Source organism: Festucalex cinctus, unplaced genomic scaffold (assembly GCF_051991245.1).
Source record: "Festucalex cinctus isolate MCC-2025b unplaced genomic scaffold, RoL_Fcin_1.0 HiC_scaffold_58, whole genome shotgun sequence".
Taxonomy (NCBI): Eukaryota; Metazoa; Chordata; class Actinopteri; order Syngnathiformes; family Syngnathidae; genus Festucalex; species Festucalex cinctus.
Window position 1 is genome coordinate 51,640 of NW_027520305.1, and position 15,586 is coordinate 67,225.

Below are 15,586 nucleotides of genomic sequence, written 5' to 3' on the forward strand. Positions count from 1 at the left end.
GCAAAAGATTTGAGTGCACAACGTTTGGTTTAGGTTTGACAGCCATAATCACCTTTTTATTGCTTTCAATGCGTTTTTAGCGCATGATTGTACATTTGAGGTGAATGTGTCAAAATCTTAGAAATTAACAGGTGCCCAAGCAATTTCATGCTAGAATCATCATCCGGATGCCAAAATAAACTAAATACAGCAAAAGATTTGAGTGCACAACGTTTGGTTTAGATTTGACAGCCATAATCAGCAATTGTGTACATTTGAGCTGAATGTGTCAAAATCTTAAAAATTAACAGGTGCCCAAGCAATTTCATGCTAGAATCATCATCCGGATGCCAAAATAAACTAAATACAGCAAAAGATTTGAGTGCACAACGTTTGGTTTAGGTTTGACAGCCATAATCACCTTTTTATTGCTTTAAATGCGTTTTTAGCGCATGATTGTACATTTGAGCTGAATGTGTCAAAATCTTAAAAATTAACAGGTGCCCAAGCAATTTCATGCTAGAATCATCATCCGGATGCCAAAATAAACAAAATACAGCAAAAGATTTGAGTGCACAACGTTTGGTTTAGATTTGACAGCCATAATCAGCAATTGTGTACATTTGAGCTGAATGTGTCAAAATCTTAAAAATTAACAGGTGCCCAAGCAATTTCATGCTAGAATCATCATCCGGATGCCAAAATAAACTAAATACAGCAAAAGATTTGAGTGCACAACGTTTGGTTTAGGTTTGACAGCCATAATCACCTTTTTATTGCTTTAAATGCGTTTTTAGCGCATGATTGTACATTTGAGCTGAATGTGTCAAAATCTTAAAAATTAACAGGTGCCCAAGCAATTTCATGCTAGAATCATCATCCGGATGCCAAAATAAACTAAATACAGCAAAAGATTTGAGTGCACAACGTTTGGTTTAGATTTGACAGCCATAATCAGCAATTGTGTACATTTGAGCTGAATGTGTCAAAATCTTAGAAATTAACAGGTGCCCAAGCAATTTCATGCTAGAATCATCATCCGGATGCCAAAATAAACTAAATACAGCAAAAGATTTGAGTGCACAACGTTTGGTTTAGGTTTGACAGCCATAATCACCTCTTTATTGCTTTCAATGCGTTTTTAGCGCATGATTGTACATTTGAGGTGAATGTGTCAAAATCTTAAAAATTAACAGGTGCCCAAGCAATTTCATGCTAGAATCATCATCCGGATGCCAAAATAAACTAAATACAGCAAAAGATTTGAGTGCACAACGTTTGGTTTAGATTTGACAGCCATAATCAGCAATTGTGTACATTTGAGCTGAATGTGTCAAAATCTTAAAAATTAACAGGTGCCCAAGCAATTTCATGCTAGAATCATCATCCGGATGCCAAAATAAACTAAATACAGCAAAAGATTTGAGTGCACAACGTTTGGTTTAGGTTTGACAGCCATAATCACCTTTTTATTGCTTTAAATGCGTTTTTAGCGCATGATTGTACATTTGAGCTGAATGTGTCAAAATCTTAAAAATTAACAGGTGCCCAAGCAATTTCATGCTAGAATCATCATCCGAATGCCAAAATAAACAAAATACAGCAAAAGATTTGAGTGCACAACGTTTGGTTTAGATTTGACAGCCATAATCAGCAATTGTGTACATTTGAGCTGAATGTGTCAAAATCTTAAAAATTAACAGGTGCCCAAGCAATTTCATGCTAGAATCATCATCCGGATGCCAAAATAAACTAAATACAGCAAAAGATTTGAGTGCACAACGTTTGGTTTAGGTTTGACAGCCATAATCACCTTTTTATTGCTTTAAATGCGTTTTTAGCGCATGATTGTACATTTGAGCTGAATGTGTCAAAATCTTAAAAATTAACAGGTGCCCAAGCAATTTCATGCTAGAATCATCATCCGGATGCCAAAATAAACTAAATACAGCAAAAGATTTGAGTGCACAACGTTTGGTTTAGATTTGACAGCCATAATCAGCAATTGTGTACATTTGAGCTGAATGTGTCAAAATCTTAGAAATTAACAGGTGCCCAAGCAATTTCATGCTAGAATCATCATCCGGATGCCAAAATAAACTAAATACAGCAAAAGATTTGAGTGCACAACGTTTGGTTTAGGTTTGACAGCCATAATCACCTTTTTATTGCTTTCAATGCGTTTTTAGCGCATGATTGTACATTTGAGGTGAATGTGTCAAAATCTTAAAAATTAACAGGTGCCCAAGCAATTTCATGCTAGAATCATCATCCGGATGCCAAAATAAACTAAATACAGCAAAAGATTTGAGTGCACAACGTTTGGTTTAGATTTGTCAGCCATAATCAGCAATTGTGTACATTTGAGCTGAATGTGTCAAAATCTTAAAAATTAACAGGTGCCCAAGCAATTTCATGCTAGAATCATCATCCGGATGCCAAAATAAACTAAATACAGCAAAAGATTTGAGTGCACAACGTTTGGTTTAGGTTTGACAGCCATAATCACCTTTTTATTGCTTTAAATGCGTTTTTAGCGCATGATTGTACATTTGAGCTGAATGTGTCAAAATCTTAAAAATTAACAGGTGCCCAAGCAATTTCATGCTAGAATCATCATCCGGATGCCAAAATAAACAAAATACAGCAAAAGATTTGAGTGCACAACGTTTGGTTTAGATTTGACAGCCATAATCAGCAATTGTGTACATTTGAGCTGAATGTGTCAAAATCTTAAAAATTAACAGGTGCCCAAGCAATTTCATGCTAGAATCATCATCCGGATGCCAAAATAAACTAAATACAGCAAAAGATTTGAGTGCACAACGTTTGGTTTAGGTTTGACAGCCATAATCACCTTTTTATTGCTTTAAATGCGTTTTTAGCGCATGATTGTACATTTGAGCTGAATGTGTCAAAATCTTAAAAATTAACAGGTGCCCAAGCAATTTCATGCTAGAATCATCATCCGGATGCCAAAATAAACTAAATACAGCAAAAGATTTGAGTGCACAACGTTTGGTTTAGATTTGACAGCCATAATCAGCAATTGTGTACATTTGAGCTGAATGTGTCAAAATCTTAAAAATTAACAGGTGCCCAAGCAATTTCATGCTAGAATCATCATCCGGATGCCAAAATAAACTAAATACAGCAAAATATTTGAGTGCACAACGTTTGGTTTAGGTTTGACAGCCATAATCACCTTTTTATTGCTTTAAATGCGTTTTTAGCGCATGATTGTACATTTGAGCTGAATGTGTCAAAATCTTAAAAATTAACAGGTGCCCAAGCAATTTCATGCTAGAATCATCATCCGGATGCCAAAATAAACTAAATACAGCAAAAGATTTGAGTGCACAACGTTTGGTTTAGATTTGACAGCCATAATCAGCAATTGTGTACATTTGAGCTGAATGTGTCAAAATCTTAAAAATTAACAGGTGCCCAAGCAATTTCATGCTAGAATCATCATCCGGATGCCAAAATAAACTAAATACAGCAAAAGATTTGAGTGCACAACGTTTGGTTTAGGTTTGACAGCCATAATCAACTTTTTATTGCTTTAAATGCGTTTTTAGCGCATGATTGTACATTTGAGCTGAATGTGTCAAAATCTTAAAAATTAACAGGTGCCCAAGCAATTTCATGCTAGAATCATCATCCGGATGCCAAAATAAACTAAATACAGCAAAAGATTTGAGTGCACAACGTTTGGTTTAGATTTGACAGCCATAATCAGCAATTGTGTACATTTGAGCTGAATGTGTCAAAATCTTAAAAATTAACAGGTGCCCAAGCAATTTCATGCTAGAATCATCATCCGGATGCCAAAATAAACAAAATACAGCAAAAGATTTGAGTGCACAACGTTTGGTTTAGATTTGACAGCCATAATCAGCAATTGTGTACATTTGAGCTGAATGTGTCAAAATCTTAAAAATTAACAGGTGCCCAAGCAATTTCATGCTAGAATCATCATCCGGATGCCAAAATAAACTAAATACAGCAAAAGATTTGAGTGCACAACGTTTGGTTTATGTTTGACAGCCATAATCACCTTTTTATTGCTTTAAATGCGTTTTTAGTGCATGATTGTACATTTGAGCTGAATGTGTCAAAATCTTAAAAATTAACAGGTGCCCAAGCAATTTCATGCTAGAATCATCATCCGGATGCCAAAATAAACTAAATACAGCAAAATATTTGAGTGCACAACGTTTGGTTTAGATTTGACAGCCATAATCAACTTTTTATTGCTTTAAATGCGTTTTTAGCGCATGATTGTACATTTGAGCTGAATGTGTCAAAATCTTAAAAATTAACAGGTGCCCAAGCAATTTCATGCTAGAATCATCATCCGGATGCCAAAATAAACAAAATACAGCAAAAGATTTTAGTGCACAACGTTTGGTTTAGATTTGACAGCCATAATCAGCAATTCTGTACATTTGAGCTGAATGTGTCAAAATCTTAAAAATTAACAGGTGCCCAAGCAATTTCATGCTAGAATCATCATCCGGATGCCAAAATAAACTAAATACAGCAAAAGATTTGAGTGCACAACGTTTGGTTTAGGTTTGACAGCCATAATCACCTTTTTATTGCTTTAAATGCGTTTTTAGCGCATGATTGTACATTTGAGCTGAATGTGTCAAAATCTTAAAAATTAACAGGTGCCCAAGCAATTTCATGCTAGAATCATCATCCGGATGCCAAAATAAACAAAATACAGCAAAAGATTTGAGTGCACAACGTTTGGTTTAGATTTGACAGCCATAATCAGCAATTGTGTACATTTGAGCTGAATGTGTCAAAATCTTAAAAATTAACAGGTGCCCAAGCAATTTCATGCTAGAATCATCATCCGGATGCCAAAATAAACTAAATACAGCAAAAGATTTGAGTGCACAACGTTTGGTTTAGGTTTGACAGCCATAATCACCTTTTTATTGCTTTAAATGCGTTTTTAGCGCATGATTGTACATTTGAGCTGAATGTGTCAAAATCTTAAAAATTAACAGGTGCCCAAGCAATTTCATGCTAGAATCATCATCCGGATGCCAAAATAAACTAAATACAGCAAAAGATTTGAGTGCACAACGTTTGGTTTAGATTTGACAGCCATAATCAGCAATTGTGTACATTTGAGCTGAATGTGTCAAAATCTTAGAAATTAACAGGTGCCCAAGCAATTTCATGCTAGAATCATCATCCGGATGCCAAAATAAACTAAATACAGCAAAAGATTTGAGTGCACAACGTTTGGTTTAGGTTTGACAGCCATAATCACCTTTTTATTGCTTTCAATGCGTTTTTAGCGCATGATTGTACATTTGAGGTGAATGTGTCAAAATCTTAAAAATTAACAGGTGCCCAAGCAATTTCATGCTAGAATCATCATCCGGATGCCAAAATAAACTAAATACAGCAAAAGATTTGAGTGCACAACGTTTGGTTTAGATTTGACAGCCATAATCAGCAATTGTGTACATTTGAGCTGAATGTGTCAAAATCTTAAAAATTAACAGGTGCCCAAGCAATTTCATGCTAGAATCATCATCCGGATGCCAAAATAAACTAAATACAGCAAAAGATTTGAGTGCACAACGTTTGGTTTAGGTTTGACAGCCATAATCACCTTTTTATTGCTTTAAATGCGTTTTTAGCGCATGATTGTACATTTGAGCTGAATGTGTCAAAATCTTAAAAATTAACAGGTGCCCAAGCAATTTCATGCTAGAATCATCATCCGGATGCCAAAATAAACAAAATACAGCAAAAGATTTGAGTGCACAACGTTTGGTTTAGATTTGACAGCCATAATCAGCAATTGTGTACATTTGAGCTGAATGTGTCAAAATCTTAAAAATTAACAGGTGCCCAAGCAATTTCATGCTAGAATCATCATCCGGATGCCAAAATAAACTAAATACAGCAAAAGATTTGAGTGCACAACGTTTGGTTTAGGTTTGACAGCCATAATCACCTTTTTATTGCTTTAAATGCGTTTTTAGCGCATGATTGTACATTTGAGCTGAATGTGTCAAAATCTTAAAAATTAACAGGTGCCCAAGCAATTTCATGCTAGAATCATCATCCGGATGCCAAAATAAACTAAATACAGCAAAAGATTTGAGTGCACAACGTTTGGTTTAGATTTGACAGCCATAATCAGCAATTGTGTACATTTGAGCTGAATGTGTCAAAATCTTAGAAATTAACAGGTGCCCAAGCAATTTCATGCTAGAATCATCATCCGGATGCCAAAATAAACTAAATACAGCAAAAGATTTGAGTGCACAACGTTTGGTTTAGATTTGACAGCCATAATCAGCAATTGTGTACATTTGAGCTGAATGTGTCAAAATCTTAAAAATTAACAGGTGCCCAAGCAATTTCATGCTAGAATCATCATCCGGATGCCAAAATAAACTAAATACAGCAAAAGATTTGAGTGCACAACGTTTGGTTTAGGTTTGACAGCCATAATCACCTTTTTATTGCTTTAAATGCGTTTTTAGCGCATGATTGTACATTTGAGCTGAATGTGTCAAAATCTTAAAAATTAACAGGTGCCCAAGCAATTTCATGCTAGAATCATCATCCGAATGCCAAAATAAACAAAATACAGCAAAAGATTTGAGTGCACAACGTTTGGTTTAGATTTGACAGCCATAATCAGCAATTGTGTACATTTGAGCTGAATGTGTCAAAATCTTAAAAATTAACAGGTGCCCAAGCAATTTCATGCTAGAATCATCATCCGGATGCCAAAATAAACTAAATACAGCAAAAGATTTGAGTGCACAACGTTTGGTTTAGGTTTGACAGCCATAATCACCTTTTTATTGCTTTAAATGCGTTTTTAGCGCATGATTGTACATTTGAGCTGAATGTGTCAAAATCTTAAAAATTAACAGGTGCCCAAGCAATTTCATGCTAGAATCATCATCCGGATGCCAAAATAAACTAAATACAGCAAAAGATTTGAGTGCACAACGTTTGGTTTAGATTTGACAGCCATAATCAGCAATTGTGTACATTTGAGCTGAATGTGTCAAAATCTTAGAAATTAACAGGTGCCCAAGCAATTTCATGCTAGAATCATCATCCGGATGCCAAAATAAACTAAATACAGCAAAAGATTTGAGTGCACAACGTTTGGTTTAGGTTTGACAGCCATAATCACCTTTTTATTGCTTTCAATGCGTTTTTAGCGCATGATTGTACATTTGAGGTGAATGTGTCAAAATCTTAAAAATTAACAGGTGCCCAAGCAATTTCATGCTAGAATCATCATCCGGATGCCAAAATAAACTAAATACAGCAAAAGATTTGAGTGCACAACGTTTGGTTTAGATTTGTCAGCCATAATCAGCAATTGTGTACATTTGAGCTGAATGTGTCAAAATCTTAAAAATTAACAGGTGCCCAAGCAATTTCATGCTAGAATCATCATCCGGATGCCAAAATAAACTAAATACAGCAAAAGATTTGAGTGCACAACGTTTGGTTTAGGTTTGACAGCCATAATCACCTTTTTATTGCTTTAAATGCGTTTTTAGCGCATGATTGTACATTTGAGCTGAATGTGTCAAAATCTTAAAAATTAACAGGTGCCCAAGCAATTTCATGCTAGAATCATCATCCGGATGCCAAAATAAACAAAATACAGCAAAAGATTTGAGTGCACAACGTTTGGTTTAGATTTGACAGCCATAATCAGCAATTGTGTACATTTGAGCTGAATGTGTCAAAATCTTAAAAATTAACAGGTGCCCAAGCAATTTCATGCTAGAATCATCATCCGGATGCCAAAATAAACTAAATACAGCAAAAGATTTGAGTGCACAACGTTTGGTTTAGGTTTGACAGCCATAATCACCTTTTTATTGCTTTAAATGCGTTTTTAGCGCATGATTGTACATTTGAGCTGAATGTGTCAAAATCTTAAAAATTAACAGGTGCCCAAGCAATTTCATGCTAGAATCATCATCCGGATGCCAAAATAAACTAAATACAGCAAAAGATTTGAGTGCACAACGTTTGGTTTAGATTTGACAGCCATAATCAGCAATTGTGTACATTTGAGCTGAATGTGTCAAAATCTTAAAAATTAACAGGTGCCCAAGCAATTTCATGCTAGAATCATCATCCGGATGCCAAAATAAACTAAATACAGCAAAATATTTGAGTGCACAACGTTTGGTTTAGGTTTGACAGCCATAATCACCTTTTTATTGCTTTAAATGCGTTTTTAGCGCATGATTGTACATTTGAGCTGAATGTGTCAAAATCTTAAAAATTAACAGGTGCCCAAGCAATTTCATGCTAGAATCATCATCCGGATGCCAAAATAAACTAAATACAGCAAAAGATTTGAGTGCACAACGTTTGGTTTAGATTTGACAGCCATAATCAGCAATTGTGTACATTTGAGCTGAATGTGTCAAAATCTTAAAAATTAACAGGTGCCCAAGCAATTTCATGCTAGAATCATCATCCGGATGCCAAAATAAACTAAATACAGCAAAGGATTTGAGTGCACAACGTTTGGTTTAGGTTTGACAGCCATAATCACCTTTTTATTGCTTTAAATGCGTTTTTAGCGCATGATTGTACATTTGAGCTGAATGTGTCAAAATCTTAAAAATTAACAGGTGCCCAAGCAATTTCATGCTAGAATCATCATCCGGATGCCAAAATAAACTAAATACAGCAAAAGATTTGAGTGCACAACGTTTGGTTTAGATTTGACAGCCATAATCAGCAATTGTGTACATTTGAGCTGAATGTGTCAAAATCTTAAAAATTAACAGGTGCCCAAGCAATTTCATGCTAGAATCATCATCCAGATGCCAAAATAAACTAAATACAGCAAAAGATTTGAGTGCACAACGTTTGGTTTAGGTTTGACAGCCATAATCACCTTTTTATTGCTTTAAATGCGTTTTTAGCGCATGATTGTACATTTGAGCTGAATGTGTCAAAATCTTAAAAATTAACAGGTGCCCAAGCAATTTCATGCTAGAATCATCATCCGGATGCCAAAATAAACTAAATACAGCAAAAGATTTGAGTGCACAACGTTTGGTTTAGATTTGACAGCCATAATCAGCAATAGGTCGCTTGCACATCGTAATGCATCATGGGAGTTTTCCCTTCGGGCGCCATATTGGGTGTCCACCGGTTCACAAGGTACACTCGCGAGTTACACGGTAGAGCTTATCAACCTGATGTAATTTTCGCAGTATTTTCACGATTTACCGGTAGATCAAAAACAACGATACAGGCAGAAGGTGTCTCTGTGTGGCGGGATTGATCCTAATTACGTCCTGACCAAGGGTGATTTTTTTTTTTGACGGAGAAAGCTTGCTGGCCAAATGTGACTTCTCTGGACATTTTTCACTACCTCGTGTTGACAACATGCTCCATAACACGCCAACAAATCCCTGGAGGCTTACAATTATTTTGTAAGCGGGTGGATACAGAGTGTAAACTTTAACATCGCATCAGAAGAAACTGTTGCACGTAAGTAAACCACATGGTGTTGGTAATTCTGCACACAAAAATGTTGATTTGTTCTCAGGCTTCCTGTTATCATTGTGTTTACATGCACAGCTAGGTTTACCTGATGTGGTTTTTCTAACAATTTTATAACAGGCAAATATGGCAGAGCGTATAAGAATAAAAAGTAACTGCACAGCCTCCCCGTGGCTTAATTAAATTTAATGCTACCCTTTCACTAGTTACATGTTACTTAATCAACTTATTCTAAATGGTTAAGGTTAACCACTCTCAGAGGACGTATTTTTAGTTTCAGTTTCCAGTACAATAAAACGTGTTCATGGTAACTACTGAGCATACTGACAGCTTTTCTTATGATCTCACGGTTAAGGAGGCTGTCACAACACCCAATTTCTGTCTGGTGCCAGATGGCAACAATTCCCATCACTTGTCACGACAACACCAATAGTATTACCAGGTATGTATGGCTTTACTTTTTGTAGTTTCTTATTTAATTCTATGTTTCATATTTTCATTACAATGTTTGTAATATTTTCAGATTCAGGCACAGATGAGTTTAACTGGACGGACTTCTGCGACTTTGTGGTGTGGACAAAGTGTGATTGAGCGAGTCCACCCAGATCGCTCGTTTTGGCCAGCTGGAAAAGCCAGAGTTTTTTTTCTCCCAAAATCCCCTCCTTACCTGAACTGCTCGGGAGAGCATTTACTAGATCAGCAGTGGACTTCCAGTGTTCCTGCTCAGCCGCTGTCACCTACCACTTGCTCATGTACTTCAAAGATGCGGAATAAAGTAGTTTTTTGTGCTGCAGCAGATTGTAAAATCAAATGATATCACTTGAAGTGTGCCAATCTAGACTGCCAAAAGGACAGTGGTTTTGTGACAAGTGTGAAACAAGGATTATTGGGAAAACTGTAACACAGTACTGGTACTTGTCTTACATTAAACAAATTTAAAAGAGAGCAACTTTTTCCTCTGTACATAGCATAATGAAAGTCATTGCGTACCCCATCAACATTACATCATACCGTCATCTCAGGATGGTAGGCACCTGTGCTAAAATAAACTACATTAATTAACAGTTCAATTTTTAACCCTGAAATTACTACATCTAATCATTATTCACTTCATTTTTTGTGCTTTTAGAAATAATAGAGATTTATGCCATTACTTTAAGAGGGACCATATTGCACATTGAGTCAAATCCTGTCATTTGTATTATGTATAGCTTTGTAAACAAACCCAACAATAGAATTTGTATAAACGCTGCCTTTATTAGCGCCAAACAAACAGTCGCATGTTGTCCTCCTCCAATGCTTTGATGCTCGCCTTCGTTACCATCATGTCATTGGCAATCAAGTCGGTGTGGCATGAGATCCCTAAAGAAAAAAATAAAGAAAAAAAAAATCACAAAAAAATACGGTACCAGTAATAGGTTTAATATAGTAAAGTAGTATAGTTTTTTTGTCAGTGTAAAAGAAATGTACACATTTTGTTGCATTTTTTTAATGTATGAACATTGCTACAGGCAAATACTTATTTCTATAAACACTTCCAAATGTCTCTAAAATATAAGGTGCGTGTACACACACAAACAAAAACACATACATTCACTCATGCATACAATATATCATGTAATGAATTCTGAGTGGCATACCAGAGTCAATGATGTCAGCAGTACTTGAGGGTACAGGTTACTGGAGCCATCTGGCTGCATAACTGCAACAATCTCTGCCACTTCGAGTCGTCTTTTCTTTGCTTGTCTCTCCTGTGCACGTTCATATCTTGGCACCGACTGGGCTGAGACATAGATGTTGTAACTTGGGACCCAACTTTAATGTTGGAGCCCAGTCGGGATGATTGGACAGAAAAACGGGCGCAGGGCGACCTGTTAAAATAAACAAATATATAAACAAATAAAATATGGAAAGACTGGTTATTTTACCGCAGTAGGGTAGCCGTGAATAAGTTCTTTAGCATGATGTGTAGGCTACCGGGGCTCTGTTTTCTTGCATCAGCCCCGGGGGTCTGTTTTCTTGCATCAGCCCCTTCTGTCTCTTTTTTTTCCAAGTTTACATTTTGCCACCAAAAAACATGTTATCGGCATTAAAAGCCCAAGACTAATCAATCCAATTTCAGCAGTAAACACTTTGCACTAGCACTACTTGGGTGAAAATGTTCGATGTTAGCTTTCGGCTAACGTCCGCTAGCCAGCTTGTACTACCGAACTTGCTTGCTCATGAATCCAAAACATAAGCAACTTGCCCATATATGGGCGGTCGAAACGTTATTAATCCTCATGCATTAAATAAAGGTAAACAAGCTTACCGCTCACAAAGTGATCGCTGCACACACGAGCCCAAAGTAACGACTTCCCTCCGGAGTCCGCACTCCTCTGTCTCCAGGCCCTGGTTCCTAATTATTTTCGGAATTCGGAAAAAAGACCGACCATTTTCCCCCTTGGCTTTGTTCGAACAGCCAACGATACAGCAACAATGTACCATTTTAAACGCAGAAAACAAACGTGATAGATACGTGTTAGACCGAATCGCTACGTAAATGGAGGCCACCCAGCATGGCGACTACGAGAAATCCGAGGCGGAAGTGACGACATGTGCAAGCGACCTATTGTGTACATTTGAGCTGAATGTGTCAAAATCTTAAAAATTAACAGGTGCCCAAGCAATTTCATGCTAGAATCATCATCCGGATGCCAAAATAAACTAAATACAGCAAAAGATTTGAGTGCACAACGTTTGGTTTAGGTTTGACAGCCATAATCAACTTTTTATTGCTTTAAATGCGTTTTTAGCGCATGATTGTACATTTGAGCTGAATGTGTCAAAATCTTAAAAATTAACAGGTGCCCAAGCAATTTCATGCTAGAATCATCATCCGGATGCCAAAATAAACAAAATACAGCAAAAGATTTTAGTGCACAACGTTTGGTTTAGATTTGACAGCCATAATCAGCAATTCTGTACATTTGAGCTGAATGTGTCAAAATCTTAAAAATTAACAGGTGCCCAAGCAATTTCATGCTAGAATCATCATCCGGATGCCAAAATAAACTAAATACAGCAAAAGATTTGAGTGCACGTTTGGTTTAGGTTTGACAGCCATAATCACCTTTTTATTGCTTTAAATGCGTTTGTAGCGCATGATTGTACATTTGAGCTGAATGTGTCAAAATCTTAAAAATTAACAGGTGCCCAAGCAATTTCATGCTAGAATCATCATCCGGATGCCAAAATAAACTAAATACAGCAAAAGATTTGAGTGTACAACGTTTGGTTTAGATTTGACAGCCATAATCAGCAATTGTGTACATTTGAGCTGAATGTGTCAAAATCTTAAAAATTAACAGGTGCCCAAGCAATTTCATGCTAGAATCATCATCCGGATGCCAAAATAAACTAAATACAGCAAAAGATTTGAGTGCACAACGTTTGGTTTAGATTTGACAGCCATAATCAGCAATTGTGTACATTTGAGCTGAATGTGTCAAAATCTTAAAAATTAACAGGTGCCCAAGCAATTTCATGCTAGAATCATCATCCGGATGCCAAAATAAACTAAATACAGCAAAAGATTTGAGTGCACAACGTTTGGTTTAGGTTTGACAGCCATAATCAACTTTTTATTGCTTTAAATGCGTTTTTAGCGCATGATTGTACATTTGAGCTGAATGTGTCAAAATCTTAAAAATTAACAGGTGCCCAAGCAATTTCATGCTAGAATCATCATCCGGATGCCAAAATAAACAAAATACAGCAAAAGATTTTAGTGCACAACGTTTGGTTTAGATTTGACAGCCATAATCAGCAATTCTGTACATTTGAGCTGAATGTGTCAAAATCTTAAAAATTAACAGGTGCCCAAGCAATTTCATGCTAGAATCATCATCCGGATGCCAAAATAAACTAAATACAGCAAAAGATTTGAGTGCACGTTTGGTTTAGGTTTGACAGCCATAATCACCTTTTTATTGCTTTAAATGCGTTTGTAGCGCATGATTGTACATTTGAGCTGAATGTGTCAAAATCTTAAAAATTAACAGGTGCCCAAGCAATTTCATGCTAGAATCATCATCCGGATGCCAAAATAAACTAAATACAGCAAAAGATTTGAGTGTACAACGTTTGGTTTAGATTTGACAGCCATAATCAGCAATTGTGTACATTTGAGCTGAATGTGTCAAAATCTTAAAAATTAACAGGTGCCCAAGCAATTTCATGCTAGAATCATCATCCGGATGCCAAAATAAACTAAATACAGCAAAAGATTTGAGTGCACAACGTTTGGTTTAGATTTGACAGCCATAATCAGCAATTGTGTACATTTGAGCTGAATGTGTCAAAATCTTAAAAATTAACAGGTGCCCAAGCAATTTCATGGTAGAATCATCATCCGGATGCCAAAATAAACTAAATACAGCAAAAGATTTGAGTGCACAACGTTTGATTTAGGTTTGACAGCCATAATCACCTTTTTATTGCTTTAAATGCGTTTTTAGCGCATGATTGTACATTTGAGCTGAATGTGTCAAAATCTTAAAAATTAACAGGTGCCCAAGCAATTTCATGCTAGAATCATCATCCGGATGCCAAAATAAACTAAATACAGCAAAAGATTTGAGTGCACAACGTTTGGTTTAGATTTGACAGCCATAATCAGCAATTGTGTACATTTGAGCTGAATGTGTCAAAATCTTAAAAATTAACAGGTGCCCAAGCAATTTCATGGTAGAATCATCATCCGGATGCCAAAATAAACTAAATACAGCAAAAGATTTGAGTGCACAACGTTTGGTTTAGGTTTGACAGCCATAATCACCTTTTTATTGCTTTAAATGCGTTTTTAGCGCATGATTGTACATTTGAGCTGAATGTGTCAAAATCTTAAAAATTAACAGGTGCCCAAGCAATTTCATGCTAGAATCATCATCCGGATGCCAAAATAAACAAAATACAGCAAAAGATTTGAGTGCACAACGTTTGGTTTAGATTTGACAGCCATAATCAGCAATTGTGTACATTTGAGCTGAATGTGTCAAAATCTTAAAAATTAACAGGTGCCCAAGCAATTTCATGCTAGAATCATCATCCGGATGCCAAAATAAACTAAATACAGCAAAAGATTTGAGTGCACAACGTTTGGTTTAGGTTTGACAGCCATAATCACCTTTTTATTGCTTTAAATGCGTTTTTAGCGCATGATTGTACATTTGAGCTGAATGTGTCAAAATCTTAAAAATTAACAGGTGCCCAAGCAATTTCATGCTAGAATCATCATCCGGATGCCAAAATAAACTAAATACAGCAAAAGATTTGAGTGCACAACGTTTGGTTTAGATTTGACAGCCATAATCAGCAATTGTGTACATTTGAGCTGAATGTGTCAAAATCTTAGAAATTAACAGGTGCCCAAGCAATTTCATGCTAGAATCATCATCCGGATGCCAAAATAAACTAAATACAGCAAAAGATTTGAGTGCACAACGTTTGGTTTAGGTTTGACAGCCATAATCACCTTTTTATTGCTTTCAATGCGTTTTTAGCGCATGATTGTACATTTGAGGTGAATGTGTCAAAATCTTAAAAATTAACAGGTGCCCAAGCAATTTCATGCTAGAATCATCATCCGGATGCCAAAATAAACTAAATACAGCAAAAGATTTGAGTGCACAACGTTTGGTTTAGATTTGACAGCCATAATCAGCAATTGTGTACATTTGAGCTGAATGTGTCAAAATCTTAAAAATTAACAGGTGCCCAAGCAATTTCATGCTAGAATCATCATCCGGATGCCAAAATAAACTAAATACAGCAAAAGATTTGAGTGCACAACGTTTGGTTTAGGTTTGACAGCCATAATCACCTTTTTATTGCTTTAAATGCGTTTTTAGCGCATGATTGTACATTTGAGCTGAATGTGTCAAAATCTTAAAAATTAACAGGTGCCCAAGCAATTTCATGCTAGAATCATCATCCGAATGCCAAAATAAACAAAATACAGCAAAAGATTTGAGTGCACAACGTTTGGTTTAGATTTGACAGCCATAATCAGCAATTGTGT

The 15,586-nt window shown here is 36.1% G+C and overlaps 2 long non-coding RNA genes across 2 annotated transcripts; one reads left to right on the plus strand and one right to left on the minus strand.

Annotated features, from left to right (window-relative positions):
* The first annotated feature begins 9,224 nt into the window (after positions 1–9,224).
* On the plus strand, positions 9,225–10,318 carry LOC144011231 (uncharacterized). Its single transcript, XR_013281589.1, has 3 exons — positions 9,225–9,513; positions 9,881–9,967; positions 10,049–10,318. It is a non-coding gene; the product is annotated as an uncharacterized LOC144011231 (long non-coding RNA).
* Positions 10,319–10,762: 444 nt separating this feature from the next.
* Positions 10,763–12,135, minus strand: LOC144011230 (uncharacterized). The gene is made up of 3 exons (XR_013281588.1): positions 11,837–12,135; positions 11,166–11,396; positions 10,763–10,887 (listed from the first exon to the last, which is right to left on the minus strand). It is a non-coding gene; the product is annotated as an uncharacterized LOC144011230 (long non-coding RNA).
* Between the last annotated feature and the right edge of the window lie 3,451 nt (positions 12,136–15,586).